This window comes from Mus musculus, chromosome 2 (assembly GCF_000001635.26).
Source record: "Mus musculus strain C57BL/6J chromosome 2, GRCm38.p6 C57BL/6J".
Taxonomy (NCBI): domain Eukaryota; kingdom Metazoa; phylum Chordata; class Mammalia; order Rodentia; family Muridae; genus Mus; species Mus musculus.
In genome coordinates, this window is record NC_000068.7 from 124,791,766 (window position 1) to 124,805,345 (window position 13,580).

General features: G+C 43.8%; 1 long non-coding RNA gene and 1 pseudogene across 1 annotated transcript in view; one reads left to right on the forward strand and one right to left on the reverse strand.

Moving 5' to 3' along the window:
* Gm39920 overlaps positions 1-2,200 on the reverse strand; it is a 63,580-nt gene extending 61,380 nt beyond the window's left edge. The window contains exon 1 of the long non-coding RNA XR_003953898.1: positions 1,977-2,200. This is a non-coding gene — a long non-coding RNA (predicted gene, 39920). The remainder of the gene's footprint in view (positions 1-1,976) is intronic.
* Positions 2,201-8,386: 6,186 nt separating this feature from the next.
* Positions 8,387-12,687, forward strand: Gm52495 (annotated as a pseudogene).
* The last annotated feature ends 893 nt before the right edge of the window (positions 12,688-13,580 follow it).

The following is a 13,580-nucleotide window of genomic DNA, read 5'->3' on the forward strand; positions in this document are numbered from 1 at the left end:
ACTTACCTGCAGAGAAAATGAATTTGGGGGAAGAGATTAGTGCCAGATTCTACAAGAGGGGGTTGTATGGTAGTTGTTTGGGAGGGGGGGTTACATGCAATTTGGAGACAGAGTATTTAGACAGTTTTTGCACATTTAATTTCTGGAACCAGCCAAAATAACAACTGTGTAACGTTTTATGATTTACAGAGTGCCTTGAGGCAGTTTCAGCTTTCTTTGTGATACCCCATGTCAACATGCCAAGCTGTCTAACCTACATCCCATCCTTAGCAACTCCATTGAACATGCTGAAGCCTCCAAGTCCTGCTACGGTAGCTATCAATGGAGAACAGTCAGGAAAACTTTTCAGATGCTCTCTGCTTCATCACAGCTCCAAACAGCAGGCAGCTGGAAACCCTGGGGACACTGATAGCATCTCACTAAGGTAAAGGGATAATATGCATCCATTACCCATCAAATGGACTTCACTGACAGGTTAAAAAATTATGGCCAGGATGACAAGCACCCTGTAAAGGGGGAGGTGAGTGATCTCTGTGTGAGCAGCTGCCTTCCTGGGTGGGAGAAATAAGCAAAGCCTCTGGCCTCTCCTAAGTCAAAGGGAAGCTGTGATCCCACAGAACAGGGAGTCAGTCTGCTTGAAGAAGAGGGAAAATTCATAGGTTTTGTAAAAATTCACAATGGGTGACAAAAAATAAACTGGAATTAGGGCCATAGGTGGATAATCTCTACCCTCATCAGAAGCCACACATACGTATTTAGCTGAGGTCATGGTGAAGTAAACAGCTCTCCTTCAGAGAGAGCTAACTTTACAGCCACAATGTCAAGAACTCATCAAAATTCATTTCCCAGAGCCTTCCTGCCTTGTTTCTCTGCCTCATTCTGGCACCAGAGGTTGGCAGTCAACTGGAGGCAGGCAGTCATGGCGGACACATTCCAGATGGAAAGATCATTTTGTTTCTAGACACTGTAACACAGAATTTGGCAGGCAGGGAGAAACCCCCCTGCTGTGAGCAGGTGTCTCTCCTTTGACAAGACTGCGTTTTATACAGAAGAGCTTGAAATGGACTGTAACCAGTAGCGGGTCGAGCAAGTCAGGCTTTTGAAAAGGCTTGGCTAACCAGCTTAGGTGAGGAACAATGACACAGGAAACGAATTATTGGTTTACTAATGTCACAGTAATTCAGCCATTCATTCTGATGGGGCCATGAAGCGTTGACGCTCCATACTGCCAGGATCAGGTTCCAGCTACTGAAGAGCTTATGGAAACTGTTGGCTTAGAGGAAAGTCTCTCTCTCTCTCTCTCTCTCTCTCTCTCTCTCTCTCTCTCTCTCTCTCTCTCCCTCCCTCCCTCCCTCCCTTCCTTCCTCCCTCCCCTTCCCTCCCTCCTTCCCTCCCTCCCTCCCTTCCTTCCTCCCTCCCCCTCCCTCCCTCTCTTCTAGCTCTGTCTCTATATCTTATCTGTCTGTCTGCATCTGTTTCTTTCACACACACACGAATGCATGCATGCATGCACTCACATAAAAGCTGGGGAAAGAGAGAGAGAGACTGAGAAAGAGATAGAGAGGACAGGAGAAATGACTTAGCCATTAAAGACTAGGCTCACAACCAAAAATAAAAGAGAAAGAGATAGAGACAACCAAAAATATAAGAGAAAGAGATAGACAAAAATGGAGAGTCGGCCTCAGCATCAGAGACTTCACAGAGTATTTACATAATCTTAGATAGTATTGTTCCCTTGGGAGAATATATCACATCTCCAAAATGTCTTATTCCCTTTGAGAAAACAGTTTCATTTTTCTTTCCTATGGCTTCATGTGTGTAAATGCTGGTTAATGTACCACTGGGCATGTGTGGTGGTCAGAGGACAACCAGGAGTGTTGTTCTTCCCCTTCCCCTTGATTGACACGGTCTTCTGTTGACCATTGCATACATCAGGCTATGCTAACTGGCTGCTGAACCTTCAGGAATTCTCCTACCTCTTCTTTACACCTTGACATTGGATCGTTGAGGTTATAGATCACAGATCGACTGACGTGCTTTCTTGGGATTCAAACACAGGTCTTCACGTCACAGGACAGCTACCTTCCCTCCAGCTGGAGCTGTGCTTCTTCCAAGTAGCTCAAGACAATGAAAAATCTTTAGGTTAATTGCTTAAAGATAGAATGGCTAAACAACTCACAATTTAGTCACAGTGCATGGACAATTTCAAATTAATGTAAAAATGTGAAAGATTATCATTAACCTATGACCCCTTTATCTCCAACCAATGCCTTCCAGGTTCTATGACTGAACCTATAACTGAGGTTCTATGACCATACCTTGGAAGATTCTGGTTGGTGAACAAAAGTGGTACGCAGCCACCTGAACTGGGTAGTGAGTTTCCTACTAACTTCAGGCATATGTTTTCAATTCACTCCCAAATAAATTTCTAATCATGACTTATCTTGGACTAGCTTTGACTTGAAAGTACACTTTATTCCTGACTCATGTGCGATATAAATCTGTTCCTGGTGCATAAAACCAAACCACTTGAAAAAGGTAGGTATGGAGTTTGGAAGAGTACTGGAAACTGAATCCCCTCCCCGAGTCTCCTCTTTACTCTTGCTTGCACACTCATGGATCACGTTACTTACCGTTCAGTGGACTGGAAGTTGCTACCACTTGGCTTTTGTTACGTGGTGAATTGCATCATGGAGTACAGAAGGTGAAGACCTCATTGGCAGTGCTTTCCCAACCACCTGAAACTGGATCTTAGGTAAACCGTTTTGATTGGAGTCCTACTTTCTCCTTCTGTGGAATGAGTTAGTTGAAGCTGGATGACTTTTTAAAGTTCATGTTCATGAATCAACAGGAATCAGCAGATATCAGTCTGATATGATTAGATATAATACAATCCAAATATTCCATCAGCATGGCTTTCTGCCTTCTCATACCGAGTAATTTGATGGGTCCAGGAGGGTGTGGTCAAAGGAAGCCCTAATGGTTGGCGAGGCTGTGGCAAACAATTGTGTCTAACATCCTAGAATGAAAATGATTTCAAGTTGCAGAAAGACGGCAGTGAAAGGTTTGTAAGTTATGACTGGGTGTTTTTTGTCTCTATTGTTGGTCATTGCACGGTGTTGCTCTGTCCCCTTAAAACAAAGGAGCTATAAAAAGAAAAAAAGAAAACAGCCCTTCAGAGTGGCCTCTGTCATTCAAAGTTAAGGAAGTAAATCTTAACCTGAAGCCCAGGAACCCTGTAATCACAGAGTGGTCCCGGTCAGCTTGTAACTGGGATTAAAGTATCAGGTCGGACCACAGTCCTATCCCCTAGAGGAGTGTTTTATGAAGGACTGGCAAGAAGGAAATGCTCTCAAGCTGAGTAGGTGCAGCACTGAGCCATACAGGGGACTTGTTCCCAGTATTGTAAATTTTGCTATTCTTACACCCTTCAGAGCGGGTCTAAGGTAGCAGATGATCGGGTGGGAGGACCTCAGCCCTTCTGGGCACATAATTCAAGCACATCATTAAAAATGCCCAGGCATGGAATAAGAGAAAAGTGTGTCAACTGGTTCAATTCTTTCCTCCCTGGTGACTTTCCATAACTGGCTTGTCACCAGTTCAGGGAGGTCTGGGAACCAGCCAGTCAAACAACAAACAAACCTAAATTTCTGGATTGCATGTTTTTAACCCAGAGATGTTTGCAAGAGGATGGTCTACATTTATCACACAGGAGTTTAGTTCCCTCCCCCCAGCACAAAGGCAATTTTAAGTTTTCTTATTTGGTTCACTTATTACAGAGAAGGTTGAGGTGAGCAGTTTTGGGGGTGACAGCAAACTGATGGAGTTTGCCTCCCCAGGACTAGCAGCTGTCTCTAGGAAAATCACTGATGAGCCTCTCAGAAGGAAGCAGCATCCTGCCTAACCTGGGACCCCAGCATCCTTTGTGACAACTGTAGGGAAAACACACTCGTAGCTTTAAGGGTCTGGCTTGCTGTTTATTAAAGCATGATTATCACCTTAGGGCCTGCTAGGGTCTGATGATAATACAGTGTTACTGAGTGAATGAGGGCCAATTTTCCTCATCCAAGCTCCAACGGCTCACTAGAAGTTGTTTTATTTGAGGGGGTGCATTAGCTATACCTAGGGGAAATAAGCAATTTCATCTGTTAAGATAAAGCATTTAGACAATATAAATTTAATAGAATTTACTTGAGCCAAGGACCACTTATGGATCAAGCAATGCTCAGGCCCAGAGATCTACAGAACTTCCCTCAGCGTGGCTAGTGTGCATTTGTGGACTGAGTACAAGACAGAAATATGTTTGGTAGACGAGAGTGGAAACTTCTAGGTATCTATCGGTCAGCTGCTGGTTTCCAACTGGTTGCATCTCTGGTTTCATAGTACCATTTATGTCTTCCTCGTGGAGCATCTAAAAGTGCTGAAGTCATCCTGACCAAGAGCCTCTTCATTCTATTCTTTAAAACACTTTACTCATAATACATACCTGTGTGCAATGATTGCAGCACTTGATTTGAGATTGCACTTTGTTTTCCACAGACATTACTGCTAAGGCTCTTACCTCCCCCACCCCCACCCCCGGGCACGTTATCTGCATTCAGTAACATATTTGAATAGATGCAAGTGTTTAACGTGCTGGATGGTGATTTCAGCACCACATCTGTACACTCCTTATTCACTCTTCCAAGGATAGCTAATCTTGTTAAATGAACATGTTTTGTGAATGATTTCTATATCTGATTCTTATAATTCCATTTGGGCTCCTTAGAGGATAGCTAAACTGTACTGCACAGTCAGAGAGACCTGTAACATATAAATGTAAATGAAGGTGCTCTCTCATCCTTGGGCCGTTCTTTCTTTACTAGTTCTACAATTACCTTCAAGGATTATACATGTAAATATTGCTTTTGAGCTAATCACTCATAAACTAATTTCAGATAAAGAGTCCAAAGATACAATCCGAGTAGATACTGTTTCTAAAAATGCATAATACTGAATTGTGCTGAGGAAATCATGTAACTGGTGCCTTTATTCTCAGCTAAAGACAAAAGGGCTTTCAATTAAGAAAAATTAAAAGTATTCGAGTCATGTAAGCATTCAAGTCACATAATGATACACCTACACTGGGGACTTCCCATCATTAAAATACTGAAATACTCTCTCTTTATCAATTAAAAAAATGTCCCCAAGTCTGATGATACCTAGTCCTCATCTTTCCCTGGGGATCTTGGAACCTTCACTCCATGCAGTAATGAAAGGTATTTAAGAAGTATAGAAAGGGGCCTTAGGGCCTCTTTGTAACACTAGTATATTAAGCATATACCTGACTGAATAGGAATCTCAGATAAGCCATGACTAGCAGGATAAGTAAATGTGTTAGCAATAAATAACATTGGCCAAGGGAAGTCAGTAATCCCCTGCCCCAGGTACTAGCTCTATTGTCTCAGGTAGATATTTCAAACTTTCTGCTCAAGTTCCTTATCTAGAAACTAAAATTTGATCGATGTGGGATTGTTGACACAACTAAGTGGGATTTACATACATAGGATGTTAGAGTGAGGCTCCAGGTCTTGGTATGGATGTCTCAGCTGGTGCAGTATTTCACAATGAATGGTATAAACTAAATCAGACATGGATTCCTCCTGGGCAATTAGAAGAATTGATTCACACACATAACATATTCTTTGAATCTAAGAGAGTTTCCAAACAAATGTCAATGTCAAGCTACCATTTACTTTTCCTACAAGGAAACGGACACACTACAGGGATTAAAGTGAACACCATTATCAACGTTTTTGTCTGTTGGCACTGCCTACATGAACATAAAGCAACCAGAAGGAAAGTTCTGACTACAGATGTATCATCTCTATAGCAAAATGCCTATTATTGGAATCTTCCCCTAAATCAGCAATCCCCAGGGCAGTGTCTCTCATACTTCAGGACAATGGCTACTGTCCCTGGAGTCCTACAGACTAGACTACCTTCTAGCTTATGCCTTCCAACATAGCATAGCATTTAGTTTAGGTGAAGCCTATGGCCCTTCTAAACTATTAAAAAAAATGGTTAAACAAAAGAAGAACAAGGAAAGAGAAAAACAGGGAAAAAAGAAATTGTATCTTCTGCTTGCAAAGCTCTTCCCAACAGAGCAGCGCTATAGACAGAGTCAAAATGATACTTTTGTTCTTATTACCCTTCCTGTAAGGTTCCAGAGGGCTAGAACTACCAGTCTCCAAACCTGCAGCATTCCAAGGAGTACAAGATCAGCAGAAGAAGTAGTGTGGAAGGAGAAATGAAAGACTTGAAAATCACAAACGGTTGGGAGGAGAAGACTGAAACCCTAACACAGCAATGGCTGTGTGTAGAGAATAGGACATGGCTGTATACATGCTGGGGGAGGCAGGTGATATGCATATAAGTCAGAGTTTTCTAAAGGATGGAGCAAATAGAATGGAGAGAGAGAGAGAGAGAGAGAGAGAGAGAGAGAGAGAGAGAGAGAGAGATAGTAGTTGTCAATCCATGAGGCTGAAAGTCTCAACAATGCTAGTCTGGCACTGAGGGCCAGGAGTGTTCCAGGAGAGCCACTGGTCTCTGTTGGAAGCCTGAAGAAGTCAGTTCTAATATCAGTGAAGGGAAGCTACAGTGACTTCCTAGCAAGAGTGAGGGCACACAGACAAAGAACAGTTGTTTTCATGTCCTTTTATCTGGACAGCCAGCAGAAGGTTCCTCCAGATTTACGGTAGGTCTTCCTGTTGCAGATAATCTGATGAAGAAAATCCCTCCCAGGGGTATCCAGTAGCTTGTACTTTTTATACAAGTTGATCACAAATCCAGTCACACTATGCAAATGTTTTACTTAACACTACTAAGATCTACTTTCTTAGCCTACTCTTTCTCTTTGAAAATTCTTGGTGAATTTCATACATGAATACAGTACATTTTATTCATATTCACCCACTCACATCCCCCCTTCAACTTCATCTCATGTCCTTTTATATATTTGCATTGTTGTTGAAAATATCACGGCTCTCATTTTAAAAGGAATAAGAAATGGTTTGTTCTAGAACTACTTTTAACGACCATTGGCCCTGGGACATAGATTTAGGTAATCAAATTTTCTATGTTCCAACATGGAGGCAGTTTCATAAAGTTTTTTGTTGGGAGCCGCGCCCACATTCGCCGTTACAAGATGGCGCTGACAGCTGTGTTCTAAGTGGTAAACAAATAATCTGCGCATGTGCCAAGGGTATCTTATGACTACTTGTGCTCTGCCTTCCCCGTGACGTCAACTCGGCCGATGGGCTGCAGCCAATCAGGGAGTGACACGTCCGAGGCGAAGGAGAATGCTCCTTAAGAGGGACGGGGTTTCGTTTTCTCTCTCTCTTGCTTCTCTCTCTCTTGCTTCTTGCGCTCTTGCTTCTTGCTCTCTTGCTTCTTGCTCTCTTGCTTCCTGCACCCTGGCTCCTGAAGATGTAAGAAATAAAGCTTTGCCGCAGAAGATTCTGGTCTGTGGTGTTCTTCCTGGCCGGTCGTGAGAACGCGTCTAATAACAATTGGTGCCGAATTCCGGGACGAGAAAAAACTCGGGACTGGCGCAAGGAAGATCCCTCATTCCAGAACCAGAACTGCGGGTCGCGGTAATAAAGGTTCCCGTAAAGCAGACTGTTAAGAAGGATTCAACTGTATGAATTCAGAACTTTTCAGCTGGGGAACGAGAGTACCAGTGAGTACAGCTTTACGAGGTAAGTCTGATCTTGAACTTTCTAACGAAATTCAAGACAGTCTATCAGAAGTAAAGTGGAATATGTTTGGCCTTGAATTTTTTCTGGTGTTAGGAGCCCTTTTGTTCCTTTTCACATGTTATCAAGTGGTTAAGATAGGGAGGATTCTAGATGAAATTCAGGACAAGCTATCAGAAGTAAAGCGGGGAGAGAGAGTAGGAGCAAAGAGAAAATATGGTACACAAAATAAGTATACAGGCCTTTCCAAGGGTCTTGAACCCGAGGAAAAGTTAAGGTTAGGTAGGAATACCTGGAGAGAGATTAGAAGAAAAAGAGGAAAAAGGGAAAAGAAGAAAGATCAATTAGCGGAGGTCTCTAGGAAAAGGAGCCTGTGCTCATCGCTAGATGGGCTCGGGAAGCCAGCTCTTAGTAGTTCTGAAGCAGATGAAGAATCCTCCTCTGAGGAAACAGACTGGGAGGAAGAAGCAGCCCATTACCAGCCAGCTAATTGGTCAAGAAAAAAGCCAAAAGCGGCTGGCGAAGGCCAGTTTGCTGATTGGCCTCAGGGCAGTCGGCTTCAAGGTCCGCCCTATGCGGAGTCCCCGCCCTGCGTAGTGCGTCAGCAATGCGCAGAGAGGCAGTGCGCAGAGAGGCAGTGCGCAGACTCATTCATTCCCAGAGAGGAACAAAGGAAAATACAACAGGCATTTCCGGTCTTTGAAGGAGCCGAGGGTGGGCGTGTCCACGCTCCGGTAGAATACTTACAAATTAAAGAAATTGCCGAGTCGGTTCGTAAATACGGAACCAATGCTAATTTTACCTTGGTGCAGTTAGACAGGCTCGCTGGCATGGCACTAACTCCTGCTGACTGGCAAACGGTTGTAAAAGCCGCTCTCCCTAGTATGGGCAAATATATGGAATGGAGAGCGCTTTGGCACGAAGCTGCACAAGCGCAGGCCCGAGCAAACGCAGCTGCTTTGACTCCAGAGCAGAGAGATTGGACTTTTGACTTGTTAACGGGTCAGGGAGCTTATTCTGCTGATCAGACAAACTACCATTGGGGAGCTTATGCCCAGATTTCTTCCACGGCTATTAGGGCCTGGAAGGCGCTCTCTCGAGCAGGTGAAACCACTGGTCAGTTAACAAAGATAATCCAGGGACCTCAGGAATCCTTCTCAGATTTTGTGGCCAGAATGACAGAGGCAGCAGAGCGTATTTTTGGAGAGTCAGAGCAAGCTGCGCCTCTAATAGAACAGCTAATCTATGAGCAAGCCACAAAGGAGTGCCGAGCGGCCATAGCCCCAAGAAAGAACAAAGGCTTACAAGACTGGCTCAGGGTCTGTCGAGAGCTTGGGGGACCTCTCACCAATGCAGGCTTAGCGGCCGCCATCCTCCAATCTCAGAACCGCTCCATGGGCAGAAATAATCAGAGGACATGTTTTAACTGCGGAAAGCCTGGGCATTTTAAGAAAGATTGCAGAGCTCCAGATAAACAGGGAGGGACTCTCACTCTTTGCTCTAAGTGTGGCAAGGGTTATCATAGAGCTGACCAGTGTCGCTCTGTGAGGGATATAAAGGGCAGAGTCCTTCCCCCACCTGATAGTCAATCAACTGATGTGCCAAAAAACGGGTCATCGGGCCCTCGGTCCCAGGGCCCTCAAAGATATGGGAACCGGTTTGTCAGGACCCAGGAAGCAGTCAGAGAGGCGACCCAGGAAGACCCACAAGGGTGGACCTGCGTGCCGCCTCCGACTTCCTATTAATGCCTCAAATGAGTATTCAGCCGGTGCCAGTGGAGCCTATACCATCCTTGCCCCCGGGAACCATGGGCCTTATTCTCGGCCGGGGTTCACTCACCTTGCAGGGCTTAGTAGTCCACCCTGGAGTTATGGATTGTCAACATTCCCCTGAAATACAGGTCCTGTGCTCAAGCCCTAAAGGCGTTTTTTCTATTAGTAAAGGAGATAGGATAGCTCAGCTGCTGCTCCTCCCTGATAATACCAGGGAGAAATCTGCAGGACCTGAGATAAAGAAAATGGGCTCCTCAGGAAATGATTCTGCCTATTTGGTTGTATCTTTAAATGATAGACCTAAGCTCCGCCTTAAGATCAACGGAAAAGAGTTTGAAGGCATCCTTGATACCGGAGCAGATAAAAGTATAATCTCTACACATTGGTGGCCCAAAGCATGGCCCACCACAGAGTCATCTCATTCATTACAGGGCCTAGGATATCAATCATGTCCCACTATAAGCTCCATTGCCTTGACGTGGGAATCCTCTGAAGGACAGCAAGGGAAATTCATACCTTATGTGCTCCCACTCCCGGTTAACCTCTGGGGAAGGGATATTATGCAGCATTTGGGCCTTATTTTGTCCAATGAAAACGCCCCATCGGGAGGGTATTCAACTAAAGCAAAAAATATCATGGCAAAGATGGGTTATAAAGAAGGAAAAGGGTTAGGACATCAAGAACAGGGAAGGATAGAGCCCATCTCACCTAATGGAAACCAAGACAGACAGGGTCTGGGTTTTCCTTAGCGGCCATTGGGGCAGCACGACCCATACCATGGAAAACAGGGGACCCAGTGTGGGTTCCTCAATGGCACCTATCCTCTGAAAAACTAGAAGCTGTGATTCAACTGGTAGAGGAACAATTAAAATTAGGCCATATTGAACCCTCTACCTCACCTTGGAATACTCCAATTTTTGTAATTAAGAAAAAGTCAGGAAAGTGGAGACTGCTCCATGACCTCAGAGCCATTAATGAGCAAATGAACTTATTTGGCCCAGTACAGAGGGGTCTCCCTGTACTTTCCGCCTTACCACGTGGCTGGAATTTAATTATTATAGATATTAAAGATTGTTTCTTTTCTATACCTTTGTGTCCAAGAGATAGGCCCAGATTTGCCTTTACCATCCCCTCTATTAATCACATGGAACCTGATAAGAGGTATCAATGGAAGGTCTTACCACAGGGAATGTCCAATAGTCCTACTATGTGTCAACTTTATGTGCAAGAAGCTCTTTTGCCAGTGAGGGAACAATTCCCCTCTTTAATTTTGCTCCTTTACATGGATGACATCCTCCTGTGCCATAAAGACCTTACCATGCTACAAAAGGCATATCCTTTTCTACTTAAAACTTTAAGTCAGTGGGGTTTACAGATAGCCACAGAAAAGGTCCAAATTTCTGATACAGGACAATTCTTGGGCTCTGTGGTGTCCCCAGATAAGATTGTGCCCCAAAAGGTAGAGATAAGAAGAGATCACCTCCATACCTTAAATGATTTTCAAAAGCTGTTGGGAGATATTAATTGGCTTAGACCTTTTTTAAAGATTCCTTCCGCTGAGTTAAGGCCTTTGTTTAGTATTTTAGAAGGAGATCCTCATATCTCCTCCCCTAGGACTCTTACTCTAGCTGCTAACCAGGCCTTACAAAAAGTGGAAAAAGCCTTACAGAATGCACAATTACAACGTATTGAGGATTCGCAACCTTTCAGTTTGTGTGTCTTTAAGACAGCACAATTGCCAACTGCAGTTTTGTGGCAGAATGGGCCATTGTTGTGGATCCATCCAAACGTATCCCCAGCTAAAATAATAGATTGGTATCCTGATGCAATTGCACAGCTTGCCCTTAAAGGCCTAAAAGCAGCAATCACCCACTTTGGGCAAAGTCCATATCTTTTAATTGTACCTTATACCGCTGCACAGGTTCAAACCTTGGCAGCCACATCTAATGATTGGGCAGTTTTAGTTACCTCCTTTTCAGGAAAAATAGATAACCATTATCCAAAGCATCCAATCTTACAGTTTGCCCAAAATCAATCTGTTGTGTTTCCACAAATAACAGTAAGAAACCCACTTAAAAATGGGATTGTGGTATATACTGATGGATCAAAAACTGGCATAGGTGCCTATGTGGCTAATGGTAAAGTGGTATCCAAACAGTATAATGAAATTTCACCTCAAGTGGTAGAATGTTTAGTGGTCTTAGAAGTTTTAAAAACCTTTTTAGAACCCCTTAATATTGTGTCAGATTCCTGTTATGTGGTTAATGCAGTAAATCTTTTAGAAGTGGCTGGAGTGATTAAGCCTTCCAGTAGAGTTGCCAATATTTTTCAGCAAATACAATTAGTTTTGTTATCTAGAAGATCTCCTGTTTATATTACTCATGTTAGAGCCCACTCAGGCCTACCTGGCCCCATGGCTCTGGGAAATGATTTGGCAGATAAGGCCACTAAAGTGGTGGCTGCTGCCCTATCATCCCCGGTAGAGGCTGCAAGAAATTTTCATAACAATTTTCATGTGACGGCTGAAACATTACGCAGTCGTTTCTCCTTGACAAGAAAAGAAGCCCGTGACATTGTTACTCAATGTCAAAGCTGCTGTGAGTTCTTGCCAGTTCCTCATGTGGGAATTAACCCACGCGGTATTCGACCTCTACAGGTCTGGCAAATGGATGTTACACATGTTTCTTCCTTTGGAAAACTTCAATATCTCCATGTGTCCATTGACACATGTTCTGGCATCATGTTTGCCTCTCCGTTAACCGGAGAAAAAGCCTCACATGTGATTCAACATTGTCTTGAGGCATGGAGTGCTTGGGGGAAACCCAGACTCCTTAAGACTGATAATGGACCAGCTTATACGTCTCAAAAATTTCAGCAGTTCTGCCGTCAGATGGACGTAACCCACCTGACTGGACTTCCATACAACCCTCAAGGACAGGGTATTGTTGAGCGTGCGCATCGCACCCTCAAAGCCTATCTTATAAAACAGAAGAGGGGAATTGAAGAGATTTTACCCCGAGCACCAAGAGTGTCGGTGTCTTTGGCACTCTTTACACTCAATTTTTTAAATATTGATGTTCATGGCCATACTGCGGCTGAACGTCATTGTTCAGAGCCAGATAGGCCCAATGAGATGGTTAAATGGAAAAATGTCCTTGATAATAAATGGTATGGCCCGGATCCTATTTTGATAAGATCCAGGGGAGCTATCTGTGTTTTCCCACAGAATGAAGACAACCCATTTTGGGTACCAGAAAGACTCACCCGAAAAATCCAGACTGACCAAGGGAATACTGATGTCCCTCGTCTTGGTGATGTCCAGGGCGTCAATAATAAAGAGAGAGCAGCGTTGGGGGATAATGTCGACATTTCCACTCCCAATGACGGTGATGTATAATGCTCAAGTATTCTCCTGCTTTTTTACCACTAACTAGGAACTGGGTTTAGCCTTGATTCAGACAGCCTTGGCTCTGTCTGGACAGGTCCAGATGACTGACACCATTAACACTTTGTCAGCCTCAGTGACTACAGTCATAGATGAACAGGCCTCAGCTAATGTCAAGATACAGAGAGGTCTCATGCTGGTTAATCAACTCATAGATCTTGTCCAGATACAACTAGATGTATTATGACAAATAACTCAGCTGGGATGTAAACAAAAGTTTCCGGGATTGTGTGTTATTTCCATTCAGTATGTTAAATTTACTAGGGCAGCTAAATTGTCAAAAAGTCTTTTTCAGTATATGTTACAGAATTGGATGGCTGAATTTGAACAGATCCTTCGGGAATTGAGACTTCAGGTCAACTCCACGCGCTTGGACCTGTCGCTGACCAAAGGATTACCCAATTGGATCTCCTCAGCATTTTCTTTCTTTAAAAAATGGGTGGGATTAATATTATTTGGAGATACACTTTGCTGTGGATTAGTGTTGCTTCTTTGATTGGTCTGTAAGCTTAAGGCCCAAACTAGGAGAGACAAGGTGGTTATTGCCCAGGCGCTTGCAGGACTAGAACATGGAGCTTCCCCTGATATATCTATGCTTAGGCAATAGGTCGCTGGCCACTCAGCTCT